The sequence below is a fragment of the Podarcis cretensis genome (assembly GCF_951804945.1).
Source record: "Podarcis cretensis genome assembly, chromosome: 5".
In the NCBI taxonomy this organism is placed as follows: Eukaryota; Metazoa; Chordata; class Lepidosauria; order Squamata; family Lacertidae; genus Podarcis; species Podarcis cretensis.
Genome location: NC_137174.1, coordinates 11,858,304 through 11,885,054, shown reverse-complemented (window position 1 = coordinate 11,885,054; position 26,751 = coordinate 11,858,304). Strand labels below are relative to the sequence as shown.

The 26,751-nt window shown below is 46.1% G+C and overlaps 1 protein-coding gene across 3 annotated transcripts in view; it reads left to right on the top strand.

Annotated features, from left to right (window-relative positions):
• The window catches only part of SORBS1 (sorbin and SH3 domain containing 1), a 200,782-nt gene that overhangs the window by 45,856 nt on the left and 128,175 nt on the right, over nt 1-26,751 (top strand). The window lies entirely within an intron of this gene.

The window sequence follows — 26,751 nt, the reverse complement described above, 5'->3', positions numbered from 1 at the left end:
GTTGTTGTTGTTGTCTTGCGGTTCTTGTGTATATTGATGAAAGAGGGATTTTGAAAAGGGACAACTTTGATATTCTGTGTTTTAATAATTTGGAAAACATTCCTGATTGATACTTTTCTCAAAAAGTCAATTTCTGTAGGATTATGTACCACTCTTTCAACCAAACTGCAGCATGCGTCATTTGCAGCAGAAAAAAAAATGTGTAGGCGTCTGGTTTGAAACCCTTTTGATTTCCCCACCACCACCAAAAAAACCCCCACCACTTTACATAAAAGTCATTGCATATGAGAATTATGAAGCAATGCAGGGAAGTGCCATATGTTCAGTTTAGTTTACAGCTATTTTAAAATTATCACCTTCCCACACACAAATCCATTGCTTGAAGTGTAATGTGTCGGTCCGCAACTCTGCAAAATATCCAGACTGGTGGTGATGCTTGAATGTGGCAGCAAACATGTTGATGTGGCTGTTTGAAAAGCTGGAGGAAAGAGGTAGCAGATGGGTAGGGATGGCATTTTTACTGGAACCAGAAAGGTGGTCCTTCGTGGTCCCCTGTGGCCACCTTTATGTTTTAATTCAGACCCACTATTCAGAACAAGATTACCGTATTTTTTGCTCTATAAGACTCACTTTTTCCCTCCTAAAAAGTACGGGGAAATGTGTGTGCGTCTTATGGAGCGAATGCAGGCTGCACAGCTATCCCAGAAGCCAGAACAGCAAGAGGGATTGCTGCTTTCACTGCGCAGCGATCCCTCTTGCTGTTCTGGCTTCTGAGATTCAGAATATTTTTTTTCTTGTTTTCCTCCTCCAAAAACTAGGTGCGTCTTGAGGTCTGGTGCGTCTTATAGAGCGAAAAATATGTTGCTCCGATGACTTGTGGTCTATCTCTGTGCTAGGGATGTTGGATAGCTTGGAAATATCTTTTAAAAGTGACAGTTTTGAGACTCACCAGAAGGGCACATTTCAAAGGTTCTGTTCTCTTCAACACTGATCTGAATTAAGGGCCAAACCAGACATAATGTTGAACATGGCTTTGCATTTACAGTGGTACCTCGGTTTATGAACTTAATCCGTTCTGGAGGTCTGTTCTTAAACTGCAACTGTTCTTAAACCGACGCGTGCTTTCCCTAATGAGGCCTCCCGCTGCCGGTGCCCGTCCACTGTTCGGATTCCGTTCTTAGACTGAGGTAAAGTTCTTAAACCAAGACACTAGTTCCGGTTTTGCGGAGTTCGTAAACTGAATCGTTCTTAAACAGGACTGTTCTTAAACTGAGGTACCATTGTAATGTGGATATTCCTCTTAAAATGTAAACGGCAACCAGTGGCGGGGGAATGATACATTTCCGTAGTTGGTGCCAAATGGAGATTTCCTCTTGCTGCAAAAAGCCGCTTTCAAGGAGAAATCTTCTACAGTAGGTAAGGACAGGGTTTACACCAGGGGTCAGCAAACTTTTTCAGCAGGGGGCTGGTCCACAGTCCCTCAGACCTTGTGGGGGGCTGGACTATATTTTGAAGGGGCATGAACAAATTCCTAGGCCCCACAAATAACCCAGAGATGCATTTTAAATAAAAGCACACATTCTACTCATGTAAAAACACCAGGCAGGCCCCACAAATAATCCAGTGGTGTATTTTAAATAAAAGGACACATTCTACTCATGTAACAACATTTGGGCCGGATTTAACAGGCGATTGGGTTGGATCCGGCCCCCGGGCTTTAGTTTGCCTACCCGTGGTTTGCACCCTTCCCACTTGCTATGACCCCAGTAGTGCTAAGCCTTTCCAACAGCTGTTATTTGCATTTAACGCACGCACATTTGAAATCGTATCTGGTTTAGCCTTGAGGGTAAGTTGGTCGAAAGGGATTTTAGTTCGAGGGTTCCAAATGTCTTGTTGCATCTGCTTCGACGGGAGTCCTGAAAATATGGTCCTATTCCATCCGGAAAAGCACCGCTAACTCGCAAATAAATGTAGGCAGCCATATTTGAGTGAGGCGTGTCCTATACTGTACTTGCAGCAAGTAAGGCAATGTGCTACTGCATCTGAGGGAAAAACAACATTTTGGCTGTTTCTGCACCGCATCGCTGACTCTCGCATGCAGCGGCGTAGCGTGGGTTGTCAGCACCCGGGGCAAGGCAAGTAATTTGCACCCCCTAACCCGGGGCAAGGCAAGTAATTTGCACCCCTAACCCCCTAACCTGCCGCCGCTGCCAGCTTCTTCTTGCTGCTGCCTGGGCTGGGGTATTTACGGTAAGGTAGCCACGGCGGCGGCGGTGGGTCCGTGTCAGGTGATCTGAGGCGAGTTGCCGCTGGCGCTGCCGCCCAAACGACGCTGCTTGCCCAGAGGAGGAGGAGGGCAGAGAGGCGAGGAAAATGCAACATGGCCCAGCAGCTGCAGCAGCAGCGGCGGGGCTGTGAGGAGGGGCTGCCTGGCGCGCCCTCCGCGGCCCTGACATGCGGGGACTGCGGCGAGCACTGAGAGCCGCTGCCTGCCAGACGCCTTCAGCCCGGACGCGCACACAGCTCGTCAGTTCCGCGAGACATGGGGCTCTGCTACAGCCTGCACCCGAGGCTCTTCGGCGACTCCAGAGGCGGCGAGCGCGCCCCCCCAGATGTTGCGGCCGGTGCGGCCGGCCCCCCCTGCACCCCCCACGCTACGCCACTGCTCGCATGAGTTGTCTTTGGAGCATACAAAGTTTCTTCCTCCTAATGTCTAGCCCAGAATGGCCTGATCTGACCTGCAGCAAGTTCTCGAAGCACCATTATACAAATAAATGGCACAACCGCACCTACTGTTTCACAAGTCAGGTTGCATCACCTCAAACAGGATATCTTTGGGGAAGGTTCAGGGGGAAAAGCAGGCATAATTATAAAGGGGATGGGACATGCTTCCCCTGAGGACCAGTTAGAAATCTGGTTCTTTTTAGTTTAAGAGAAAAGGCAAGAAAGAGGTGAAGTGATGGAAGTTCGTAAAATTTTCTCCTCAGTGCTAGAAGTCAAGGACATGTAATGAGCAAAGACCAAAAGGAAGTACCGTATTTTTCGCTCTATAAGATGCACCAGACCACAAGACGCACCTAGTTTTTGGAGGAGGAAAACAAGAAAAAAAAATATCTGAATCCCAGAAGCCAGAACAGCAAGAGGGATCGCAACGCAGTGAAAGCAGCAATCCCTCTTGCTGTTCTGGCTTCTGGGATAGCTGCGCAACCTGCATTCGCTCCATAAGATGCACACACGTTTCCCCTTACTTTTTAGGAGGGAAAAAGCGAGTATAATAGAGCAAAAAATATGGTACTTATTCCTGCAGCGCACAGTTAATACCATGGCATTGGCTTCCATGAGATAACCATCAATTTGAACAGGGTTTAAAAGAGGGGAGTGCTGTTGCTCACAAGTTCTGCTTCCAAGCTTCTCCTGGGCATGCCAGGTAGTGGGCAGAGGAGGAAATGGTGGAGACCCCCTCTCCATCCTAACCTTTCCAGGGAGGAGGAAGAGGAAGACAGTATAGATTTACAAAAGGGTTTTGAGGGAGGTGGCAGCTCACAGGCAGATGAGGGGGAAAGTTGGGAAATCATGAGAGAGCCAGAACAACACCCAGATGACACGTTGTTATTAGAAAGCATTCCAGACTCACCATCTCCCAGAACCCGGCAAGCCTTAAAAGTAGGAGAGCAAAGAGCTCGAAGACAGGGGCACTTAGCAGCACCCATAAATGAGGTGATAATGATTGAGGAGGTGGGAGAGATAAGGGGTGGAGAGTCACTTGGGACAATGCTGTGGCGTTTGCCCGTTCTTTTGAAAATGCCTATACAGTGGTACCTCGGGTTACATATGCTTCAGGTTACATGCGCTTCAGACTCCGCTAACCCAGAAATAGTGCTTCAGGTTAAGAATTTTGCTTCAGGGTGAGAACAGAAATCGCGCGGCGGCAGCAGGAGGCCCCATTAGCTAAAGTGGTGCTTCAGGTTAAGAACAGTTTCAGGTTAAGAACGGACCTCCGGAACGAATTAAGTTCTTTACCCGAGGTACCACTGTAAAGGGGGAGAGAAAGAGTTAATAGGAAGACCAATAGAAAAGCCAGAGGCGGAGCCTACCTGTTTATAAAAGGGCTTAGCCTGAGGGTTAGTTGGTTAGTTGGTTGAAAAAGGCAGTTGGGAAAGCAGTTGGCAGACAGATGGAAATAGACAGTTAGTGCAGTTGCTTCTTGTGTGAGGGGAGGTAGAAGAGTTAGAGCCAGGATAAAATAAGACTAAGAGGGTAAAGGGTAACAGCATTTCAAATGCATTGAAAGTTTATAATACAGTGGTGCCTCGCAAGACGAAAAGAATCCGTTCCGCGATTCTCTTCGTCTAGCGGTTTTTTCGTCTTGCGAAGCAAGCCCATTGACGGCTTAACTGATTAGCGGCTATTAGCGGCTTATCAGCTTAGCGGATCAGCTGATAAGCGGCTTATCAGCTTAGAAAAAGGGGGGGGGAAAGGGGGAAAAAGTCGGAAAAACTCGCAAGACATTTCGTCTTGCGAAGCAAGCCCATAGGGAAATTCGTTTTGCGAAGCGCCTCCAAAACGGAAAACCCTTTCGTCTAGCGGGTTTTCCGTCTTGTGAGGCGTTCGTCTTGCGGGGCACCACTGTACAATAAACTACAATCTTCATTGTTAACTTGAGAACCTGACTAAGTCATTTACTGGGGAGAACCTGGTTGGTGGCAGCAGATTAGTGGTGTACGGGTCAATAGTTTGTGAGATGACCGGGGGCTCTGTACGAACGCCACAAACACCATTATCCAAGAGGCTGGCTTCTATAGCCTCTCTCCGTAAAGTTGGAAATAAAAAAGGACTGTAAAAACTTTTCCTTTTCTTTATACTTTCCTGGGCAACCAGCTGGGAGCCGCTGACATCGTCCTGACACTCGTTGGCCCCTGTAAGAACAGAATGCTGGAGTAGATGGGCCCTTGGTCTGATCCAGCAGGGCTCTTAGAATCGAGGGTCATCTAGTCCAACACCCTATAAGGCAGGAATCTCAGCTGAAGCTTCCATGACAGAGCACTTATCTGATTCAGTCTTAATACATCTTAGCAAGTTTTTAATCTGTGATATTTTAGTGTATTTTTGGTTTTTATGGAAGCCGCCCAGAGTGGCTGGGGAGACCCAGCCAGATGGGCGGGGTACAAATAATAAATTATTATTATTATTATTATTATTATTATTATTATTATTCTCAGAGTTAAATAGCATCTGTAAATCATTTTCAGATAATTCTCCTTCAAAGTTTTCCCCAAAGATTAAAACTAAAATTACAGATTAAATTAAATTTAATTAAATATTAAAAGTAAAATACATTCTTAACTAGTCCTGGCATATTGTAAAGCCATGGATGAGACTTTTTGAGCAATGCCAGCAAGATAGCTTTGTGTTCCCTGCGTTGGATATCACTGAATTGGAGAAAGTGCTGTGTCCAGATTAAACTGATGAGCAGTAGACAAAAGGCAGTCGTTCTTCGCATAGTGTATTGCCAAAAATGTAGTGATGGCTTATAAGCCTTTTTTATATTGGGGAAAAAACACCAAATGATTAGGCTACTTCAAGGAGGATAAGCCTAGTTTAAAATGGGAGCTCAAATCTCATTTCTCCTCTCCCCACTGAAATCTGACTCGGCTTCCTGCTGTTCTTTGTATACCGTTAAACAGTTTGTAAGTTTATTATTCTAGCCAAAGGCCATGACAAACTTTGTAGCAATAGTATTAATAAAATGATGCCGAACATTCACCCATAATATGCGCCAACATCCATGATGTTTGAGAGGTTACCAGGAGCACCAACAAACTCAAATCCTTCATGATTTCAAAGTAAGCCTTCAAATGTCAACAACAACTTATAGGAATTTTATCTAACACCTTTTACCAGTCCCCCCCCCCCCGCCAGTGCTTAGGGGGCACTTTGTCTGTTATTCTAACTGAAAAGAAACTATACCATTTCTGCTGGGGTGTGCCTGCTTCCTTATGTGAACAAAAGTTTCAGAAAGTGATCTCTTGGGTCTCTACTGGGAGTGGCCTCCATGACCATATAACATCAGTCCTGAAAGACCTACATTGGCTCCCAGTACATTTCCGAGCACAATTCAAAGTGTTGGTGCTGATCTTTAAAGCCCGAAACGGCCTCGGTCCTGTATACCTTAAGGAGCGTCTCCACCCCCATCATTCTGCCCGGACATTGAGGTCCAACACTGAGGGCCTTCTGGCGGTTCCCTCATTGCGAGAAGTGAGGTTACAGGGAACCAGGCAGAGGGCCTTCTCAGTAGTGGCACCCGCCCTGTGGAACACCCTCCCACCAGGTGTCAAGGAAATAAACAACTATGTGACTTTTAGAAGACATCTGAAGGCAGCCTTGTATCAGGAAGTTTTTAATGTTTGATGTTTTATCGTGTTTTTAATATTCTGTTGGGAGCCGCCCAGAGTGGCTGAGGAAACACAGCCAGGTGGTGGGGTATAAATAATAAAATATTATTATTATTATTATTCATTTATTCCACCTGAGGTTGACCACAAATACAAAATCTGCCTTTTATCTGGGTCCTTGTTGTGGTGACCATCCAAAACTGCAGTGGGCATTGCTTGGAAACAGTTCAATAAAGGCATTTCTTAAGGACACTGGCAAGAGTTTGGCCAGATAACTAGCTCTAAAATGCTCTGTTTACAAGAGTGGATACCAAGGGGAAATTTGGGTGTTTTTTGTAAATTCTACTTTGGATTGGGGGGGGGGGTCAAGATTGCAAGTGGAACGGGATCTGAGATTAGAAGCAAGGGAGAAGAGACTGGAGGTCATGAGGAAAAATTGGGATCAGGAGTTAGGAAATAGGGAGAAAACTTGATTGGCGTCTGAATGACTGGACTAACTTGAAATCGCACAAAAGGGCATAATGTATCTTTCCTCAACCTATTTTTAGAAGTCAGTTAAAGTTTAGGAAGCAGAAAATCTAGGCAGACCAAGTTAGCACAAACTGTTCCAATGTTGCTTTCGCTTGGCTATGGTTCTTAGCAGATATACAGTGAGATGTGTTCTGAAATGATTCCCCTTCTTCTTCGTTATCATCTGTCTGGAACCATAAAGGGACTTATTTGACTTCTTCTTGCTTCAGTTTCTGGAACCACTCCTATTTGCCTGGCACTACTGCCTGGAGCAGAATACTCAGGCTGTAATGAAGTCCACTTATTGCTAGGTGTTCATTACCTTTGGCACAACAGTTTGCCAAAGAGCATGGTCATGACTAGGAAAATCATAGGTAAAGGGACCCCTGACCATTAGGTCCAGTCGTGACCGACTCTGGGGTTGTGGCGCTCATCTCGCTTTATTGCCCGAGGGAGCCGGCGTACAGCTTCCGGGTCATGTGGCCAGCATGACTAAGCCGCTTCTGGTGAACCAGAGCAGCGCACGGAAATGCCGTTTGCCTTCCCGCCGGAGCGGTACCTATTTATCTACTTGCACTTTGACACGCTTTCGAACTGCTAGGTTGGCAGGAGCAGGGACCGAGCAACGGGAGCTCACCCCGTCGCGGTGATTCGAACTGCTGACCTTCTGATTGGCAAGTCCTAGGCTCTGTGATTTAACCCACAGCGCCACCCGCGTCCCATAGGGAAATTATAGAATTGGAAGGGAACACAAGGGTCATCTAGGCCAACCCCCAGAAATGCAGGAATCTGTTGTCCAACGTGGAACTTGAACCCACAACCCAGAGATTAAGAGTCTTGCACACTACCGACTGAGCTATCCTACTCATGAAGTTTGTGTTTTATTAAATTGCTTTTGAAGTATCATGTAATTCACTATTTCATGCCCTTGCTGAAATGAGTGTACACTGAGTGAGATTCTGCAAGGATCACGCTGCTGTATTATTTTCAAAATATTTTTTCTTGGGTTTTTTTGGGGGGGCGGGGGGGGGGGGTAGATAAATCCTGCCATGGAATCTCCTTCTCACATACACATATATTGCGTGTCTGCAAAATGATGTAAAAAATGATGTAAAATCTGTAACCTGATTACTGGTTCCATGGCTGGAAGTCAAGTTACAAAACATGCATCAGGGTTTTTTTAAAAAGTGTTATGAAATCTTATGAAGGAGCAAGGGAATTATGAAAGCAAAAGAGCTGCGAAGGAGGACCAGTTGAATAACTGGTGCAAAATGAATGAAGCGGGCCGACACAGCAAATGATTATATCCCCAGTCATGACCTTTTGCTATATTGACGGTTGTTAAGTACCTGAGGCATTATATATTATAATAATATAATAATAATTTATTATTTGTACCCCGCCCATCTGGCTGGGTTTCCCCAGCCACTCTGGGCAGCTTCCACAAATACCAAAAATACATTAATATGTCATACATTAAAAACTTCCTTGAACAGGGCTGCCTGAAGATGTCTTCTGAATGTCAGGAAGTTGTTTATCTCTTTGACATCTGATGGGAAGGCGTTCCACAGGATGGGCGCCACCACCGAGAAGGCCCTCTGCCTGGTTCCCTGTAGCTTTGCTTCTCACAATGAGGGAACCGCCAGAAGGCCCTCGGCGCTGGATCTCAGTGTCCGGTCTGAACAATGAAGGTGGAGTCACTCCTTCAGGTATACTGGGCCGAGGCTGTTTAGGGCTTTAAAGGTCAGCACCAACACTTTGAATTGTGCTCGGAAACGTGCCGGGAGCCAATGTAGGTCTTTCAGGACCGGTGTTATGTGGTCTTGGTGGTCGCTCCCCGTCACCAGTCTAGCTGCTGCATTCTGGATTAGTTGTAGTTTCCTGGTCACCTTCAAAGGTAGCCCCACGTAGAGCGCATTGCAGTAGTCCAAGTGGGAGATAACTAGAGCATGCACCACTCTGGCGAGACAGTCTGCAGGCAGGTAGGGTCTCAGCCTGCGTACCAGATGGAGCTGGTAGACAGCCGCCCTGGATACAGAATTAACCTGCGCCTCCAAATGACTCCCAGGCTGCGCACCTGGTCCTTCAGGGGCACAGTTACCCCATTCAGGACCAGGGAGTCCTCCACACCAGCCCGCCCCCTGTTCCCCAAAAACTTCTGTCTTGTACGTCTGTCTTGTCAGGATTCAACCTCAATCCATTATATGGTGAGATGTGTTGCAACTAGCTCATAGGAAAGCTGCGCAAAGTTATGTCAATTGGCTGCCAGCCTTGATTTGACCATGCTGACTATCACAAGGCCAGTGGCGAATGACAGGTGCACACATTGCTGTGCGTCTGTCTTCCAGCGTCCCAGGGCATTCCATTGTAGATCCTGCTAAAGTTCAGGAGGATATGCAGATCTCTCTCTAAATGCCACACACATTCTGGAGGATAATTAAGCAGGACTTCCCTACCTAAACGAACCACTTTCCCCCTCTTCCTGCTGACAGCTAGAAGCTCCTATTAATGTGCCACAATGTTGCTGGGGGAGATGTCTCTATGCAGCTCAGAGCATTGGGACTCGGGCAGAAACATACCCAAGGATACGCAATTCCTCTCACCATCCTTTCTTGTCAAGAGATCGCTTACCAAGCAACAAAGCTGCTGCTATATTAGGGATCAAAGAATGTGGCCGAAGGGCTCTCCACAAAACCGCGTACCAAAGAGCTAACCCTGCAACTATTTATTCCCAAATAAAAGTTGTTGTTGAATGGAATCGCAGTAGTTGCCAAAGAGCTTCTTAAAAGGAAGACCAGTTTGCAAACTTCTCAGTGCCTGCTAAAAACCTTTTTGTTCAGGCGTGTCTCTTTATTACGTACATTCGTTCTTTAAACAGCTGATTTTATCTATATTTTGATAACTTTATTGTGTTTACTCTTTCAAGGTCTGTTTTCGACGATAATTTAAAATGAATATTTTATGTCATTTTATGTAAACTGCCTAATGGCTTTTATTTTTATTTTTATTAAGCATTGTATAAATCTTCTTAAACAAACAACTAAATAAAATTTCTGCTTCAGGCCACCAGGGAATGGCAGAGATGGTATTAGCAATTATGCTAAGTAAAGCCCAGCATAGAACCCAAACCAAATATGCACCTTGGACCTGCTGATTGCAGCAATAGCATATGCAATCCCAATATGGGGGTCCTTTGTTAATCTAATCCAATTGGAGGTAATCCAAAACCAGCTTCTAAGAAGGTTGCTAAAATTACCCAGGTGTGTAGGCAATACTGCTATACGACTCGAACTAAATGTTACATCTCTAGAAACCACATTATGGAAATGCATCCTCTGTTACTGGTTGGCATTATGGCATAAACTTCCAAATCTCCACTTGATACAGTGTCTCTGGAGAGATGACTTCCCTAGCCCTTGGGCAAAAATAATACATGGGAAACTTGTGTCCTTAGGACTATCTCCATCTGAACTACTAAAATTGGATTTAATTTCTGCCAAGAGAATTATAACTCACAAATTAGAGGAGATGGATTTACAATTTAATATTGCGACAGGTGGTGGCACCTGTTCGCCGATAAACCTTGGCTTAACACCTCCAACGAAACTTCCATCTTATTTAACTACCTTATCTGTGGTGATGCACAGGTATGCCTTTATAAAGGCTAGATTCAATGTTTTCCCATCAAATGTGTTGGGTAACAGACTCTCCAACGGACAGATCTCACTCCTCTGTGACTGTAAAAGTGGATCTATAGAATCGTTATATCATATAATCTTCTGTTGTCCATTACATTCGGCTTCACGGTCCAAGTTTCTGGCCCCATATTTATCGAGAATTGCTGACAGACCTCAGGAAGCCCAAATAATATACTTATTAAACGACGAAGACACAAGTAGATCCCTTGCAGTCGCTAGATACCTGATTAATGTCTTATTTCAAAAGAGGAGAAATGGATCATTGTATGACTCTGACAGCTTAGCTAAACTTAAGAACCATCAATAAGTGCCAGAACTAAGACACATATCCCCCAAAATCTGAGGGATTTGAATTGCGGTTTACATAGAGGGAGCTTATTGTGTATAGTGTTTACTTAACTGAAGTAAAATTGGTTTTATATGGGTGTTTTAACTTGGAACTGTTTAAATTGTATTGTTTATGGATAAATTTTGATGTATTGTTTTAGATATGGGCCAATGGCCGTAATAAATCAAACTAACTAACTAACTAACTAACCTTGGACCTGCAGTTAGTTCCACCTAGGTTGAAAGCCATAATCCAGACCCTTTTCAGGAAAATCTCCTGAAGAATAGTTGAGTTAAAGCAGTTCAAAATGTGATAGTCTTGTATTTACCAACTCCCCTCCCCCCCTCCTCATTCAGAACATATAATAATAATAATATAAGATTGATAATGGGGCTTGTTATGCAGCCCAGGAAAAAGGAGACAAAAGGTTTAATTTATGGAAACCTCTGCAAAGACTGTTGATTTTGACAGACTCAAAACTACAATGCTGTTCCTTCGAGATAACTGGAAGGTAAAAACATTGCAAAGGCAAGTTTTGTTTTTTCCATCTTGGAGTTGCAACTTAGCTTCAAGTTGAAGAAGAACTGAGGAGGAAAATGTCATCCCTTATCTCTGTTCATGTCGGTTAAGTCCAGTCGCGAATGACTCTGGGGTTGCGGCGCTCATCTTGGTTTACTGGGTGAGGGAGCCGATGTTTGCCTACAGACAGTTTTTCTGGGTCATGTGGCCAGCATGACTAAGACTCCGGCGAAACCAGAGTCTGGGTGAGGGAGCCACAGCGGTACCTATTTATCTACTTGCACTGGTATGCATTCAAACCGCTAGGTTGGCAGGAGCTGGGACCAAGCAACGGAAGCTCACCCAGTCACGGGGATTTGAACTGCCGACCTTCCGATCAGCAAGCCCTAGGCTCAGTGGTTTAGACCACAACACCACCCGCATTATGAGCCATCAAACCTCGGAAATACACTTTCCCCAAAAGGTTTCCACAATTTTTGCTGTGTGTGTGTGTGTGTGTGTGTGTGTGTGTGTGTGTGTAAAACCACATATACAAAAATGGTCCTGAAATATTCAGGAAGGAACCCTTGCTTCTGCTAACAACTGTTTGCATCTTATTCTCTGGGAGCGGGTGTGGGAATAGAAGGGAACACGCCATTACTGACCTGTTTGACATGCAACTGTGAGAAATTTGAAGGATGGCTGTGTGGGAGCAAATAGTGCTTTGCAATAAATGTTAGATCTAGACAGGAACCCGTTAGTCAAAGTTACTGTACCTTGATGCTTCACGTTGCTTTATTACCACTCTGTGTAGTGTAGCTCCATTTTTATTGATCACAGACCCTCAGCACCAAGTTAGGAAAGCACAATGCTTTTTGCTTTTATTTTTCTTGATTTTTATTCTTCGGCCATGAATGTTCAAACAGGAAATATAGCCGGAAGAAGGGAGCTCGTCCATTGCTGTTTCTTTGGTAAGCACATCTTGTGTTTTTAAGAATTGTGTGGCAGATAATGAGAGGTGAAACTAGAAGTAGCCCCGGACTTTTTGAAATGATTCCGTGCTGATTTCTGAGGCCGTCTCTCTGACTGAAGTGTAGTTTAGTCTGCTGCTTGTGGGCTCCCCAGGGACATCGCAAAGGCCATGGAGACTAGAAAATGCTGGACTTCTTTAAACTCTAGGAAAAGCTTTGGAAGAGCGATCTGAAAGTTTACAGTATGTTATTCTTTGAAGGAGAACTACTTGAAAATGCTATTTAACTCCGAGCAGGCTTGCTAAGATGTATAAGACTAAATCAGATAAGTGCTGGAGATACAATGAGGTTGAGGGACCGTTCTTTCCTATGTGGTGGTCCTGTAAAAGGGTAAAAGAGTATTGGGAAATAATCCATAATAAATTGAAAAACATGTTTAGAAGCACTTTCCCCCCAAAAAACCAGAGTCTTTTTTGTTGGGGATCATTCAGAGGGAAATTCCCAGGTGTCAAAAAAGACTATTTATGTATGCCACCACTGCGGCCTGTGTTTTGTTAGCCCAAAAATGGAAAATGGGCGAGGTCCCAACTAAAGAAGAATGGCAACTGAAACTGATGGAATATGCGCAGCTTGCGGATCTAACCTATAGAATAAGAGAACAAGGGGAACATACGTTTAAAGAAGATTGGAAAATGTTTATTGAATATATGGGGGTAGGGGGGAATTGTGTACGCCTGAAAACATTGGCAGCATTCAGATAAATTCAACACTGTAAACAAGTTTTGATGGATGTATTAATGGAATACTGAATGGTTTAGTTTATGTAAAATCTGCAGGGATTTATGATATGCAAAATGAAACATGGAAAGAGAAGAAGGGAAGTCATTGGCATTTTAGGATTGTGTAAATGAATATTCTAAAGTATAAAACAGAAAATTTAATAAAGATTAGATAGATAGATAAGGGACGGGGGTGGTGCTGTGGGTTAAACCACAGAGCCTAGGACTTGCTGATCAGAAGGTCAGCGGTTTGAATCCCCGCGACGGGGTGAGCTCCCGTTGCTCGGTCCCTGCTCCTGCCAACCTAGCAGTTCGAAAGCATGTCAAAGTGCAAGTAGATAAATAGGTACCACTCCGGCGGGAAGGTAGACGGCGTTTCCGTGCGCTGCTCTGGTTCGCCAGAAGCGGCTTAGTCATGCTGGCCACATGACCCGGAAGCTGTACGCCGGCTCCCTCGGCCAATAAAGCGAGATGAGCACCGCAACCCCAGAGTGGGTCACAACTGGACCTAATGATCAGGGGTCCCTTTACCTTTAGGTAGGTAGGTAGATAGGTAGATAGATAGATGATAGATAGATAGATAGATAGAAGATCCTGGACTTCAAGGGGCCTTTCGGGTTGACCCACCAGGGCTCTTATGTTCAGTTGGAAGTAAAAACCTATGCTCAATGACATGTATGTCACCTAGAAGAAGGAACTCTGAATGCAGTGTGTTGAATCCAACAATGGCTTTGCCTTGTCAAAAAGTGCTTCTGTTCATGCAAGCCAGGACACTGTTTTTCCTCATCTTCCTGCAAACATGCCTGTTATTGATTTCTGCGGATGTTAGGCAGACGCCTTTGGTGGTGGGCTGCAAAAATGCCTAACTCTTCTTGCCCTGCCTGTGTGAAATTAACCAGCAGAGGGTGCTTTCTTCTTTGAACAGTTTATGCTCTACGGGCAGTGGAGTTTCTCTGGGTCTTTGGCCGATGAGAAAGGACCCTATGGCATGATGCAACACCTTTTCAGGTGCAGTGTTGGGGTGTCCCCAGTAGGGCAGTGGGATCAGCTGTCTTCCCACACAGTGCACCTGAGCAGGGCCAGATTTAGGTTTGATGAGGCCCTCAGCTACTGAAGGTAATGGGGCCCCTTATATGTCCAGCTGTCCTTTGTCAACAACAAATTGTCACTGTTTTTTGTGTTGAATATATGCTATATGGTAATTTATGGACCTAATAGGTATCTCAAGCCATTTGCACATGCAGAATGTAAAGTAAAGGGACCCCTGACCATTAGGTCCAGTTGTGACCCACTCTGGGGTTGTGGCGCTCATCTCGCTTTATTGGCCGAGGGAGCTGGCATACAGCTTTCGGGTCATGTGGCCAGCATGACTAAGCAGCTTCTGGCGAACCAGAGCAGCGCACGGAAACGCCGCCTACCTTCCCGCCGGAGTGGTACCTATTTATCTACTTGCACTTTGACATGCTTTCGAACTGCTAGGTTGGCAGGAGCAGGGACCGAGCAACGGGAGCTCACCCCGTCTCGGGGATTCAAACCGCTGACCTTCTGATCAGCAAGTCCTAGGCTCTGTGGTTTAACCCACAGCGTCACCCACGTCCCTCATGCAGAATGTAGGCACCCTGTATATAGAAATGAGCAAACCAGTGATATTTTAGGGAGCAGGCTAGCAGGCCGGGCCCATGACTTACATCACAGGAGCCTACACAACACGAAACACTGTTGCTGTATGTAGGTTTTATTTTATTTGTTTTTTATCTTATATTTTGAAAATGTACATCCAGGGGTTTTTTTCCTTTAAATTTTTTGGAGACCCCCACAAGAGTGGGGCCCTAAGCTACAGCACTGAGGGATACTTTGGGTGCACCAACACTTTCGCTTGTCCGAAAGGTTTTCACTTTTCCTGGGAAAACCTGCTCTTTACCACTGAATCGGAGCAGACATCAGTCGAGTTTTCTGCGGATAGATGTTTGCTCCAGTTCAGCAGTAAAGAATGGGTTTTCCTGGGGGGGGGGGGGAAGGGGCAGGGCAAATGGAAATACGCTCATATCCGTTGCCCAGAAAGCATGGAGCGCATTGAAATCATCTCGGAGCTTTCTAGGCACAAATGAAGAGTGGACAAGCTCCCACTGGCCGTGGCTCTCCAAGGTTTCTGATGGAGTTCATGCACAGTCCTTGCCAGGGATTAAATTTGCAGCTCCCCAAATTCTCTGTCACTGAACTGTCGCCCTTCCCCTAGCCATGGCTGGGAGAAGACACTGCTGCTTACCGTATTTTTCGCTCTATAAGACACACCAGACCACAAGACGCACCTAGTTTTAGGAGGAGGAAAACAAGAAAAATAATATTCTGAATCCCAGAAGCCAGAACAGCAAGAGGGGTCACTGCGCAGTGAAAGCAGCAATCCCTCTTGCTGTTCTGGCTTCTGGGATAGCTGCGCAGCCTGGATTCGCTCCATAAGATGCACACACATTTCCCCTTACTTTTTAGGAGGGGGAAAAGTGAGTCTTATAGAGCAAAAAAATACGGTACTTGTTACACACCCAGTTCCCCTGCCCTTGAAATTCTTAGAAACTTGGGTAATTTTTAGCAGCCCTGGGTGTGCCTTGCCCACACCCTGCGAATGTCCTAAATTTTCTCTCTTGCCCACAGAGATGTGTTATTTTGAAACGTGTGGAAAACAAAAGGGAGGCGTTGGTAGGTCAAGGCAATATTCGCACTGGGAGCGGATGGTGCGAATCAGGACAGATTCCTGCCAGCAGGCTTACGCTCTAAATGGACACAAAACGCTGGAGAAGGGGAGAGATTGGAAAGCGAAAGAAACGAGCGAGAGTTCAGGTTTTGAAAGGTCGAGTCGCAGCAGAGGAAATACAGGACAAACTGCGTCCAGTATTGAATCAGTAGCATTTTGCACTGAAATAAGGGACAATCCTGTATTATAGGTTGCTGCCTTAATTGTAGGGCAGCCCTCCCCTTGCAGCTTTTACCTCTGGTGAGTTAGGATTAGATTGTTTGTCTAATTATCCGCAGGATCTGTTCATCCAACAGCCGGAGGGGAACAAGACTGTTTGCAATGCATGTATTTGCGCCGGCTGCAAAAGGAGAGGCTGAATCGCTGCAGCAGAACAAGTCTGTTTGCAGTCCAAATCTGTGTTTGCATTGCCTGTATTTACTTTGGGTCAGGAGAGAGCTGTTGTGCCCAGCGCTTAACAGAGCGGCGGCAGAAATAAGGAGGGTCTTTTTGCAGGTGAAATATGACATTAACTTGGGTCATGAACAGGAAGCTGTGCTCTGCACTTGGCGGAAAAGCAGCAGTGAATCAAACTTAACACAACGCAGTTGCAGTTTGCCTTGGGTCAGGATTCAGGAAGGAAGAAGCGATGGCGCTTGGCCCCATCACTTATCAAGGACAGCAGCGGGAGGCATGGAAATCGAGGGGGGGGGAGATGGGACAGGTTTTATAGGGTCTGTAAAATTGAGAGACAGGAGGATTTGTCACTGAACGCAGCTCTGTGTTAGCACTGGGAGCAAGAGGAACTGGCTTTTTTGTGCTTGATACTGGGCTGGGAGAAAGAGGTGATAGCAAATGGAGGTGGAGAGATAGAGAGGGTGCATTGAAACCTGGAGTTTGCGCCTAGCAAACATCAGAGGTTGGGTGAAAGGGAGCTTGTTTTCTGTACTCAGGCACCGACAGTAACCAGGAGCAGGGGGTATGGAGCTTAAAACTGAACTGTGTTGTTATGGGTCCCCACAGGAATTTTTCAGGGTGGTAAATTAACAAGTACAGTGGTAACTTGGTTCTCAAACTTAATCCGTTCCGGAAGTCCGTTCCAAAACCAAGGCACAGTTTCCCATAGAAAGTAATGCAAAACGGATTAATCCATTCCAGACTTTTGAAAACAACTCCCAAAACAGCAATTTAACATGGATTTTACTATCTAACGAGATTACTGATCCATAAAATGAAAGCAGTAAACAATGTGCTGCAGTCACACAATCAATCAGTAGCTGAACTGGGTTCCACACAGTCACAAAAAAGCCACAAAAAATGCAAAATAGCAAAAACAGACCGACCTCAGCATGTGTGTGGCACTCAAATCAGAAGCGTAACACTCAAAACGGAGCCCGTTCAGCTTCGGAAAAAAGTTCGCAAACTGGAACACTTACAGTGTTTGGGTTCCAAGTTGTTTGAGTACCAAGGCGTTTGAGAACCAAGGTACCACTGTAAGCATAACTAGCATCAGGGAACAGGCATTTCGGGTGACTGAGGGGGTGGCAAGGCCTGGGGAGACACCTGCCCTCTGAGAACCTTGTATTCCCGGTCTTACTCCTCCATTGTTTCTCCGTGGGTATGTCTGCTGTTCATTGTGGCATATAATCCAGCCAGACCTTATTTCAGAGTGCAAAAGCCAACCCTATAAATTGTGATTCCTTAGCTTTTAAATTCTAGCAAAGTTAGCCTCTGTCTCACGCCTCGAGATCAAAAATGGCAAAGCCTGCTTTTGCGGTTTGTTCAGTTAATCTACATTTGGGCATATAAGGAAAAGCGATTTGCTCATATGCATACAAAAGAGCTTTTGGGTGAGTTTTGGTGACGTACACTTTCTTCCCCAAACAAATATTGATTCAGAATTGTGTTGGATAGGGTGGCAGTAGCTAATGCTTAGTGCTTTAATTACTAAAATGAGAAATGCCCGGGTTGTATCCTCTAACCTAGAAACTCAATACCTCATACCAGGTGTGTGTGTGGGGGGGCGCTTTCTGTGTTGCATGGGAAAAAAACTCTGCACATGCTTAAGGGTGCTTCTCCATTTGTTTGCAAAGTGATACTTTTTTATTGCATTGGACAGGCATTTAAAAAATCTTTCATTGTGTGTTGTTTTTACGTTTTCCAGCTTTTTGTTGATTTTATACGTTTGCGAGCTTTGAGACTATAAAGCAACAAATATTATTTTTATTACCGTTACTGTTAACAAACGGCTGGAGGCAAGGCTTTTATGCCCCCTGGCACTGTTATTAAGGATTTTTTATTCCTTGTACGGTAAAACCATAGTTTAAGATAAGATGCCTTTGGATTTATGATGCAGGTGCCCCGTTTATATCTCTTGGGGGAAGGTATTTGTCGATGGCTAAGAATTAATGCAACCCATTCACCATAGCTTAAGCATTTGTGTGAGTGTGTCTGCAGTGTGTTAGGATTATTCCCATACACAAATGAATGTTAGTTCCAAAGATTGTTAAATCAAATCAATTTAAATCACGATTTAAATCACTAGTCAGTAAGAACGGATTTAAATCATTTTTTTACAGAAAGACTCATTCTTGCTGGTATAATCTTAATATTTACAACCAGATGAAGGTTTCATTTTTGGAATAATAAATTTTCAGAGTAGTTTTTACAGTTATAGCAAAAATTACTGATTTGGTTATACCATTAGAAATACATAGACAGATAATTATGAAATTATTGTGAGGTTTAATAAGTTAGCTGTTTATATTGGGACAACTTTTCTGCTGTACTGTACTTTATTGGAAGGAGAAAAATAATCATTTCCTTAATAACAATTTCAACAATTTAACTAAAACAATAACATTATAGCATATCTATCCTTGTTGGTTAACTGATGTGGTTAAACATTTTTTTTTTAGGGAAAAAAAACTTAGATTGAGTTTTAGCACACATGAAAAACTTAAAACAAATCCTTATTTCCTTACGAATAGCCTTCGGACTATAATGTAACTTAAATAGAAAACTATCTTTAGAAAGATTTTTCCTCTAAAAGCATTTTATTTTAAAAATCCAATTTAAATTTTTAAAAATCCAATTAAAATTTTAAAAATCCATTTTAAAAAAATCATATGGGTTTTATCCACCCATATGATTGGCGGCTATTAGCCAAGTCACTGATCCTATCCCTGCATCTTGAAGGGGCAGTTATTTCACTGTTTACTTGAGTGGAGCGGCGTCTTTTCATAGGGATGCTTTGGTTCTGAGGACTACTGCGTCAGGGAAAGCGACGAGCGGTCAGAACAGTTTGGGAGCCGCTGTTGTATGCGAACGAGGGGCGAATGCAAGGAAATAATCTCTGGTTACTTGTTAATGCAACAAAGGCCCCAGTGTTGCTTCTCGTCTCTGAATAGAATTTTATGTTCTGGAAAAAGTTGTCATGTGAATCCACTCAGAAGTGCATCAACTGACAGAACGTAATTACTGGACATGCAGGAAGCACTGAAAACGAATGTACTGTACCTAACTTTTAATTAAAACTCACCCCCTCTGAAAACCCAGCACCCCCCTCTCCTCTGTTCAGTTCCTGGAGAAAACACTGATGGAAGCTACTTGGCTCTGCTGTGGAGTTGTGACTGAGAGGGAAATAGCTGGAGAGAGGCCTGAAGAAATTCAGGTCATCCTCTGAACAAGCGACAATTAGCTATAACGTCGTTCATCGCTTCTGCTCAGACTGCACAGAAAAAGCATTTTGGTTCCTGAAATTCATTCCAATGGTGCAGACAAAATATACACATTTTTCGCGCCACAAGACGCACCTGACCATAAGACGCACCTAGTTTTTAGAGGAGGAAAACAAGAAAAAAAAATATTCTGAATGAAACAGTGGATGTATGATTTTTGTGGTTCATGCTATGGCCGCAGACATGTGATTTGACAGTGAGTTTGGGGTAGGTAAAGGTAAAGGTACCCCTGCCCGTACGGGCCAGTCTTGACAGACTCTGGGGTTGTGCGCCCATCTCACTTAAGAGGCCAGGGGCCAGCGCTGTCCGGAGACACTTCCGGGTCACGTGGCCAGCGTGACATCGCTGCTCTGGTGAGCCAGAGCCGCACACGGAAACGCTGTTTACCTTCCCGCTGGTAAGCGGTCCCTATTTATCTACTTGCACCCGGAGGTGCTTTCGAACTGCTAGGTTGGCAGGCGCTGGGACCGAGCAGCGGGAGCGCACCCCGCCGCAGGGATTCGAACCGCCAACCTTTCGATCGGCAAGCCCTAGGCGCTGAGGCTTTAACCCACAGCGCCACCTGCGTCCCCCTTTGGGGTAGTTTGGGGTAGCCCAATGCAAAAATCCTGAGGGTCCATGTGGATCTGTGCTTTGTAACAGTGTGTGTGTGTGTGTGTTTTTGGTGCAGGCTGTGCTATGTGATCTGATGGTGCAGGTGCTATGGACATGCTATGTGATCTGATGGTGAATTTGGGGTGACCCAATGTAAAAATCCTGAGGATCCATGGGCTTTTACCTTTCCCCTCCGAGGCAGCCTCCTTTATCTCTAGAGCCCCTTATCTCCCTCCCGATCCCTTGCCAATCAGCTGCTCAGCGGCTTTGTTTCAACACCCCCTTCCCTCTTGTTTGCCTTAGTGTCTTTTCCTTAGCTGGAGCAGATTTTTTGCTCCTCCTCTTCTTCTGATTTCTCTCCTCCTTGCTTTAATCTTCCTGTCTCCTCTCCTTGCAAGTTCGCTCTTTACCGCCCCCCCCCGGCAGCCTCCTTTATCGCTAGCATCCCTTATCTCTCTCCAATTGCTTGCCAATCTGTGACTTTGTTTCAACACCCACTTCCCTCTTTCAAAAAAAGAAGAAGCACAATCTTCTTTTCGCCCCTGGGCAGTTCGGCTCCAGGGACCACGCATTCGCTCCATAAGGCGCACAGACATTTCCCCTTACTTTTTGGGAAGAAAAAAGTGTGTCTTATGGAGCGAAAAATACAGTAACTGATAGAATTCTACAGGGTGGGGTATTAGTGTGTGAAAACTGTCCTGATCTAGTGATCTCCAGGCACGCACCTCCAGATGGTGGAGATCTTGGGTGCCATCCTGGCACCCAGGCATCTTCACTTGGTCGCAAGTGGTCGAGAGCCGGGTGCAAAATGCGTCTGGCGACTGGCTAATTTCGAATATTGGCTAGACCTGCCTCCCTGTGCTACCTCTACAGCAGTCTATCAGTGAATAGGTGCTGCTGGTCTCCTCCAACCCCTAGAAAGGAAATGGTGGGGGCCGTGACAGTGTTTGATTCAGGCAAGTTTGATTTTCTCCCTCCTCCCCGCCTGCCTTGTTCCTGATGTAGATCTTCACTTGCCCTTTCATCCTTGGTGGAGGGACACAATTTTGTGGTTTGCCTCAGGTGCCAAAATGTCTTGGGCTGGCCCTGTTTCTTTTTTAGAGTCTTAGCCCTTATGGGAGGGAGATGTTTATACAGGACCTATTGGAAAAGAAGGGCAGACTGATCTCTTCCACATGCACTCCCCTCTCCCCCATAGCTGTCAACCGTCCCTTATTTGGCGGAAAAGTCCCTTATCTGCTGTCCCTTATTGATGATGTCCCTTAAATTTCCTGGGTTTCAAAGCAAGCAGCTCCTCTCTCTCCCTCCCTGCCGGCCAAGGAGGAGGGCGGCTCCAACTGTGTTGCTTGGCTGCGTTGCTCACCCAATAAGGAGTCTAAGAACGACTGGGGGGTGGAGCTTGCATGCCTTGTGCTGATCAAATTGGCCGCCTTGCCTGGGGACTCGCCTTTGCTCAGCATTTCCCAGCGGAGAGGTGACGGTGGTTTTCCTTGCTGCATCCTCTTTGCCGGGTTGCTGCGCTGTGGGAATCACCGCTTGAGACTTCGTTTGGCTGCTGGCTGGGCTTTCTGCCTTTGGCTCGGAGGGGCTCAGAAGTTGAACATACCTGTGTCCAGAAAATCCCTTATTTTGGCTGCTGATCCCTTATTTTCGAGGCTGCTGGTCCCTTATTTTCAAATCTGTAAATTGACAGCTATGCTCTCCCCGCCTTCCAATTTTGCTTCCATAGCATTCCAGGCAGTGTTAGAAACTGAGATAAGAAAGCTAGGAGCTAATCGACACCTTAAACTTAGGTTATGGGTGCTAAAACAGAAAGTCTAGGTGCAATTTTTTATACCAGTAATACGAAGCTGAAAATGAGCTGCGGTTAAAATATTATGTTCATTTTTCACATGGTCTAGCCCTTCCCCTGCCCACCCCCCTAATATTCTTAAGAGAGTCTCTTCTCCAGTCTTCAGAGGGTAGCTGGAAGTGGGGAGGCCACTTTCCTTCCACTCTGTAGCTTTATTCTGAAGTTTTAGGTGCAGTACTGCGCACAGAGACATCATCTTGCCAACAAAGGATGGTATAGTTAAAGCTATGGTTTTCCCAGTAGTGATGTATGGAAGTGAGAGGTGGACCATAAAGAAGGCTGATTGCCAAAGAATTGATGCTTTTGAATTATGGTGCTGGAGGAGACTCTTGAGAGTCCCATGGATGGCAAGAAGATCAAACCTATCCATTGTGAAGGAAATCAGCCCTGAGTGTTCACTGGAAGGACAGATCCTGAAGCTGGCTCCAATACTTTGATCACCTCATGAGAAGAGAAGACTCCATGTGAAAGACCCTGATGGTGGGAAAGATGGAGGGCATAAGGAGAAGGGGACGACAGAGGACGAGATAGTTGGGTAGTGTTCTGGAAGCTACCAGCATGAGTTTGAACAAACTGCGGGAGGCAGTGGAAGACAGGAGTGCCTGGCGTGCTCTGATCCATGGGGTCATGAAGAGTCGGACACGACTAAACGACTAAACAACAACAACTGCGCCCAGAGCTCAGAAACTGCATGCACTAATGAAATTACCCATCGCAAAATGCGCCTAGAACAATGGCAGTTCCGAACACTGATTCCAGGACATTTGCAGTCAGTGTTCTGCTATCAGTGTTCGAAACTCCCAGGCTCTGTAAATGTACAGTGGTACCTCGGGTTACAGACGCTTCAGGTTACAGACTCCGCTAACCCAGAAATAGTACCTTGGGTTAAGAAATTTGCTTCAGGATGAGAACAGAAATTGTGCTCCGGCGGCGTGGCAGCAGCAGGAGGCCCTATTAGCTAATGTGGTGCTTCAGGTTAAGAACAGTTTCAGGTTAAGAATGGACCTCCAGAACGAATTAAGTTATTAACCTGAGGTACCACTGTATTTGCTTGCAGGTATTATTATTATTTTTTATTTTAAATGTAGTCCCTGCCTTTCCGTAGAACGTCCAAGGCACCCACTGGACATAATCGCTATCCAGTAGGTATGATTGTTGCACCGAAAATGCACAACATACTTCGGGAGGAAAAACAGCACTTGTGGGGAGTAGATTTTGCGTTTCCTGTGTGCAGCTTGAATCGCTGCATTCAAAACAGAACTGTGTGAAACCGGTTTGGCCAGAGCAGGATACGAAGAATTAACATGTGTATCGTAGTCAGTGTCTGAAGTTACCAGGACACCAGGAGCTTTGGGGCAATCCAGAGGCAAGGGCAGCCAGAGGACCAAGGAGCACATAAGAGCTCTGGAAGACCTAAGCCACATTCAAGCATTGTTCCTGACCAGGAAACAGCAAGATGCGTAGCGGGCATGGGGCCATGTTGAGAAGGAAGAACTCCAGCTGTCAGAAGCCTGCTCACTTCCCCAGTTAAGTCACTGGGAAGTCAGGGAAGCTCCACAAGTTTCAGTAATTCAGTTGTTGTTGTTGTTTAGTCGTTTAGCCGTGTCCGACTCTTCGTGACCCCATGGACCAGAGCATGGCAGGCCCTCCTGTCTTCCACTGCCTCCCGCAGTTTGGTAAAACTCATGCTGGTAGCTTCGGGAACACTAGCCAACCATCTCGTCCCCTTCTCCTTGTGCCCTCCATCTTTCCCAACATCAGGGTCTTTCCCAGGGAGTCTTCTCTTCTCATGAGGTGGCCAAAGTATTGGAGCCTCAGCTTCAGGCTCTGTCCTTCCAGTGAGCACTCAGGGCTGATTTCCTTCAGAATGGAGAGGTTTGATCTTCTTGCAGTCCATGGGACTCTCAAGAGTCTCCTCCAGCACCATAATTCAAAGGCATCAATTCTTCGGCGATCAGCCTTCTTTATGGTCCAGCTCTCACTTCCATACATCACTACTGGGGAAACCATAGCTTTTACTATATGGACCTTAATCCATATTCAGTAATTCAGTAGACACCCTCCCCCCCAAGGCTTCTGACTAATCCACTAGGCATGACTGAAAGAACCACATCTGTTTCCTCACCCCATCTCTCTCTGTCCTGTTTCATATAAAATGATGGAATCGTTTAAAAGGGCCTGCGGTCAAGGGAAGCCAAGTCCAGGCCCCCCTACTTTATCTTAGGCAGCATCAGCCCAGGTATTTTTCTCCCCTATCCTGGCTGTCACCAGATGGAAGAATAAAAATGACACAGTAGTACCTCAGGTTGAGAACTTAATTCGTTCTGGAGGTCTGTTCTTAACCTGAAACTGTTCTTAACCTGAAGCACCACTTTAGCTAATGGGGCCTCTCACTGCTGCCACGCCGCTGCTGCACGATTTCTGTTCTCATCCTGAAGCAAAGTTCTTAACCCGAGGTAGTATTTCTGGGTTAGCAGAGTCTGTAACCTGAAGCGTATGTAACCCAAGGTACCACTGTATAAGGTGTCAGCAGGAAATGTACTCCCCAGTCGGTGTATTTAGGATTGCGACCCGGGGCTAGCCCTAGAAATGTTGGCCTTCGTGCACTAAATCTTGTGAGTCCTGTCAAACAAGGCTTGCTTCTGGCAACGGACCAATTGGCAGCTCGGTCTTTAATTATTTCCCTGTTGCTTACAAAGTATCGGCTTCCGTTTCCACCAGCTTCCCTATAAAACAACAACAACTAGCCCTGCATTTCGAGGGAGCCTTAACCACGATACATCTCATCTCATCTGTCTCTCAACTTTGTTAGGAGACCTGAGCGAGCAAGCCCATAAATCTTCACCCTGAGGTTGGCATCAGTAGCGGAGAATTGGGGTGCAGGGGGTGCGGTCGCCCCGGGTGCCATCCCTGAAGGGGGGGTGACAAAATCCCCCCTGGGCGGATCGTCGCCATGCCAATAGGGACACGGCGTGCTGTGGGGCCCATAGCCGTCAACTTACAGATTTGAAAATAAGGGACCAGCAGCCTCGAAAATAATGGATCAGCAGCCAAAATAAGGGATTTTAGTCAACCAGCAGCCAAACGAAGCCTCAAGCGGTGGTTCCCACAGCGCAGCAACCCGGCAAAGGGGATGCAGCAAAGGAAACCACCGTCACCTCTTCCCTGGGAAGCGCTGAGCAAAGGCGAGTCCCCAGGCAAGGCGGCCAATTTGATTGGCACAAGGCATGCAAGCTCCACCCCCCCAGTCATTCTTAGACTCCTTATTGGGTGAGCAACAAAGCCAAGCAACACAGTTGGAGCCTCCCTCATCTCTGGCCGGCATGGAGGGAGGGAGAGGAGCTGCTTCCTTTGAAACCCGCGAAATTTACGGGACAACATCAATCCATGACAGCAGCAGGAAACGGCGCTGGGATAAGGGAGTTTCCCGCCAAATAAGGGACGGTTGACAACTATGGTGGGGCCTCAGCCACCCTACAGCTGGGGGGGGGGAGGCAGCGGGTGGGATGGGCTGTCATGGGTGCTGCATCCCTATGGTGCCCAAGAAGCTTCCTCCGCCGCTAGTTGGCATTTCCACCTGGGAAGTTGCTTAGAAGCCTTGTTTGTGCCATCCGAGCTTTGGGAACCAGTAGGACTTAAGGACAGCCTTGCTGGAATGCAGACCTCTCTTCATTGCAGTTGGACTTTTCCTACTGCCTCTCCCCCTGCCCCTTCTAAATCTCTCCCCGGGTCACTCTGGAGTCTTCTTGCTGTTATTTTTGCATAGAGTACAGCACATACTTTCGTGGCATCCTAATAGGCCTCATTTATACTACGTGAAGACAAGTTGTCTCAGGCCTGTTTACAAACCCCTAATAAGCGCCAGGCCACCCAGTTTGTCCAGCTGACGGCTGTTCTCAAGTGTCAGTGCACTACCAGTTTGGACTTGCAGGGAACAAGTGCCTCAATAGAGTTGTTGCTTTGGCATCATTATATGTCATTTTTGGGACGCAGGTGGCGCTGTGGGTTAAAGCCTCAGCGCCTAGGACTTGCCGATCGAAAGGTCGGTGGTTCGAATCCCTGCGGCGGGGTGCGTTCCCGCTGCTCGGTCCCAGCGCCTGCCAACCTAGCAGTTCGAAAGCACCTCCGGGTGCAAGTAGATAAATAGGGACCGCTTACCAGCGGGAAGGTAAACGGCGTTTCCGTGTGTGGCTCTGGCTCGCCAGAGCAGCGATGTCACACTGGCCACGTGACCCGGAAGTGTCTCCGGACAGCGCTGGCCCCTGGCCTCTTAAGTGAGATGGGCGCACAACCCCAGAGTCTGTCAAGACTGGCCCGTATGGGCAGGGGTACCTTTACCTTTACCTTTACCTTTATATGTCATTTATTGATGAGGAAAGATCATTTGGAAAGGGTAGAAGAAGCGAATATCTGATCTAATTCTTGCTGATTCTTCTTATGAGCTCCAGAGGTGTTCGGAACACCTTTAAATGTGTCCCCTTAGAAGCCCTAACTTAGCTGGAACGTAACCAAATACAGTGGTACCTCAGGTTAAGTACTTAATTCGTTCAGGAGGTCCGTTCTTAACCTGAAACTGTTCTTAACCTGAAGCACCACTTTAGGTAATGGGGCCTCCTGCTGCCGCTGTGCCGCTGCTGCATGATTTCTGTTCTCACCCTGAA